Raw genomic sequence first — 4,214 nt, 5'->3', positions numbered from 1 at the left:
GTAGGGAAACACTCTTTGGTCCCTGCTCTGGTGTGGTCTCCTCATCCTGGACTCTGAAATAATAATACATCCAGACTCTTTAGTATACCCACCTTGGATAGGAAAATAAGGGATAGAGACTAAAATATATGGTTTCTTTCCCTTTTTTTTTTTTTTTTTCAGTTTTGCTATAGGGCACATGTGTTCCCCAGACAGAGACAGAGAGAAAGATACAGAGAGGAGTGGGGGGTGGTGATTCCTTCCTCCCCTCCCCCATGGGGGATGGCCACACTCCAATCCCTTTTCCTCCATTCTCCTTTCAGGGTTTTGGACATGCATGCACACATGCCTGATGTGATTTTCAGGCTGCTGGTCTGGAACCCAAGCTGTGGCAATTGACTCTGTGGGAGTCTCCCACCTGCACGCCACCTGCTGGCCCAAATTTCCCTCTATTTTTTCTTTTCTTTCTCTCTCTCTCTTTTTTTTTTTTTTTTTTTTTTTTTGCTATAGGGTGTGTGCTGTGTGCATTCTCCAGAGACTGAGAAAGAGAAAGAGAGAGAGAGTAGGAAATCACCCCCACTGCCTTTCTCCAGAGACTGAGAAAGAGAAAGAGAGAGTGGAAAATCACCCCCACTGCCCCCCCCCAGGGTGGATGACCATGCCTCAATTCCTTCTCCTCCATTTTCTTGAGATTGGGCATGCACAAACGTGCACCTGGCATTAGTCATTAGTTTCAAGCCCCTGGGTCCGAGACTTGAACCACTCAGTCAGCCACGTGGGATCCAGTCACTGTAACCTCTGCCCCACCTGCTGGTCCCTCTCGCATTATTTTAAAGTTGCTTTTTGAAAGCCAATTCCATATTTTTTAAGATTTTTTTTTATTAGACTTCTTTCATGCAACAACCATTGCAAAAGTTGTCAAATAACTTCAAATGTATTTTAAAAGAGAAAGAAGTTTTAAAAATCAAAGTATTCTTTTCTATTTGGAAGAATATGGCTTCATGGGGAGCAAGCATGGGGGAGTAATTGGAGCAGCTCTTCTCCAGCCTCGATTTTGCTCTTCTCCAGCCTGGACCCGCCAATAACTGTGGCCTGAGTCCACTACCCTGTGTAATGATTGCTTCATCTGTGAAATAATTCCACAGGGTCATGATGAGGCCACCATGAGATTTTAGTTAAAAGTAGAATATTTAAAAAATAGCTACATAGGGGGACAGTCGGAGACCCTGATTCCCTCCCTCCTTCCCTTCATTCCCTTTCCTATTTTCTCCCTTCCCTCCTTCCTTCCCTTCTTCCTGAATTATGGTAACCGCTAAAGATTCTCTTCAGAACTTCACATCAGGCTTACCTTTCTGAAAAACTTCATGTATTTTTCTTTACAAAAGCAAGAGGTCATTGCTTCTTATTAATCCCCCTAGAATTATTTAAATAACTTTGAATACATCAAGTAAAGCAATTCGAAATCCCAAGTAAAAATGTTCAGTGAATTAGAAGAAAAATACTGTGATTATGCCTCCGTCTGATTACTATAAATTTTCCTCACTTTAATAGTCTTTTTTTTTCTTTTTAACTAAGAAAGGTGAGTTTATTTCTGAAACTTAACAAAGCAAAACTGAACCTGACAAACCTCTTTGGTGGCATCTTTACAGCATGGTACATAATTAAACGGCCAAACTGCAAGCCTAGTAGTAGGAAAGAAAATTTCAAGAAGAAAGAATAACATAAAATTTGAGCCCCCAAAATAAAGGTATATGCTTAAGAAGTGATCACGTGGGACCGGCAGATGGCGTAGCAGTTATGTCACTGGTCTCCCACTCAGTGGACTGCAGTTCTAGTCCCGGACCCAGCGGCTTAAAACTCACACCAGGCACGAATGTGTGCGTGCCCACAATCCTGAGAGAAGAATGGAAGAGAAGAGATTAAGGCATGGTCATCCTCTGGAGGGGATGATTTCTCACTTTTTGTCTTTCTGTTTCTCTGATGAGCCTACATGCCCTATAACAAAAATCTCTCACTCTAAATAAAAAAAAAAGTGATGATGTAATACATGTCTAACATATTATTTTTCAGCTATATCTGAGCTAATTTAAAGGGATATGAATATACTATAAATTGTTTGATTCAGGTTTGTATTTATTTATTTAATTATTTATTTATTTAGTAGAGAGGATTTGCTATAGGGTGCATGTGCTTGCCGGAGAGACAGAGAGAAACAAAGATACAGAAACTGAGAAATCACTCCCTCAAAGGAATGGCTATACCACAATCGCTTCTCCTTCATTCTCCTCTCAGGATTTTGGGCACACACACACACACACACACACACACACACACACACATGTGTGTGGCATGAGTTTTAAGTCACAGGGTCTGGACTCGAACCACAGTTGACTGACTACATGGGAATCCAGTGACATAACCCTCATGCCATCTGCTGATCCCAGATTCATGTATTCATGTTTTTAAAAGCTTTTTTTATGTTGCTGTAGCCATGTATCATTAATCTAAAATATCCCAATCTGTTGTCTTAATACATGTTAATCCCTGTGGCAATACTTTGTAAAAATCCTGGTCTTTTTAACAACCTACATGAGCAGGCGTGGGTTTCTCTTTGTATTGATTCAGTGTCTTAGAAAGTAGATCACAGAAGCATCTGACGTGTTTGTAAGAATTTATAAATTTATAATTCACCCTTTAACCAGCGCATTTGTCTTTGTAAGGATGTGCATAAAACTGAACGATCTCTAGATGTGAATTCAGAAACAGAAGCTTGATCCCTGGCATAACTGCTTATTATAGCTGGCTTGGGCCAATCCGTTAACCTTCCTGCATCATAATTCCAGCAGCTATGTGATAGAAATCGGAGCGGTTGATACGAGAAGGTCTGAATAAAACTCAGCAAATAATGTAAGAGATAGTAGTTGGTTCCTCGAGGATGTGTAAGTACTTGGTGATTTAAAGCTGACTCAGAGACTTCAGTTCCTAGATTCCAATCACAGTTATGGTCCTGAATCATTGTATATTTGGCAGCTTTTTACCCTTCGTGGGTGCATCAGTTTGCTAGGACTGCCATAGCAAAATACCACAGATTGGCTGACTTAACAGAAATCCAGTTTCTAGCAGTTCTGGGGTTAGAAGTCCACGATTAACGTGTTGGCGGGTTTGGTTGCTTCTGAGGTGTCTCTCCTCGTCTGGCAAGCTGCTTCCTTCACACTGAACTCTCTCTGCCTGTGCGCTGTGCTCATGCCTCTCTGATGGCTGTCCTTCTACAAAGAAACCAGCCATATTGGATCAGGGCCCACCCATATGACCTCACATACACTTCATCACCTCTTTAAAAGTCCAAGATACATCATTTTAAGCATTTGTAATTCCCCAGCAAATTAGAGTCACATTTTGAATTGTACTAGGAGTTATGGCTTCAAAATACAAATTTTGAGGAAACACAATTCAGTTCCATGACAGTAGACCTTAATTTTATCTGTAAAACGTAAGTCTTGTCACATTATATTCACTCTTGTTTTCCATATGAAGGATCAGAAAGCTTTTCTAGCGATGGGAGCCAGGCAGATGTTTTGAATGCTGGACCAACATTTTCAACAAGATATTGCAAAAAATACAAGTTTCTTCCTTTAGTTCTTCATATCTGGGTGTCTGCATAGGGTGCCATGAATGGACCAGCCAAAGGAGGAGGAGGGCTAACATCCAAACTGTTTAAGGAGCTGAGCTGACAACTTAGGAGTGTCTGTGAATGGATTAAAGCCTAGCTATGGGATTCAGCTGATATTCCCTTGCTAGACCCTGTGAATAAGTGAATGTCTAAATAACAGTAACACCAGCATCCTCCCTCTGGAATAGAAAAAAATACCTTAGTTAAAAGTAAGAATAGAGAGACCAGCAGTTGGCGTAATGGCTACGTCACTGGACTCCCATGTTGTTCATCACAATTCAAGTCCCAGACATGGTGGCTTAAAGTCTCTCCGGGTGCGCGTGCATGCATACCCAAGACCCTGAGAGGAGAATAGAGGAGAAGGGATTGCAGTGTGACCATCCCCCCCGGGGGTGTGATTTCTTGCTTTCTGTCTTTCTGTGTCTTTCTGTCTCCCTCTGTCTTTCTGGTGAGCGCACATGCCCTATAGCAAAAACCTCTCCAAAAAACAAAAAAGTAAGAGTAGAAGTCAAAAAGGAGAGAAGTTTAGCTAGACTCAGTTCAGGGTCCTTTCTCTCTTACTCTC

The sequence above is a fragment of the Tupaia chinensis genome, unplaced genomic scaffold, assembly GCF_000334495.1.
Source record: "Tupaia chinensis unplaced genomic scaffold, TupChi_1.0 Scaffold143833_1, whole genome shotgun sequence".
Lineage (NCBI taxonomy): Eukaryota > Metazoa > Chordata > Mammalia > Scandentia > Tupaiidae > Tupaia > Tupaia belangeri.
This window is presented reverse-complemented; position numbering follows the sequence as displayed.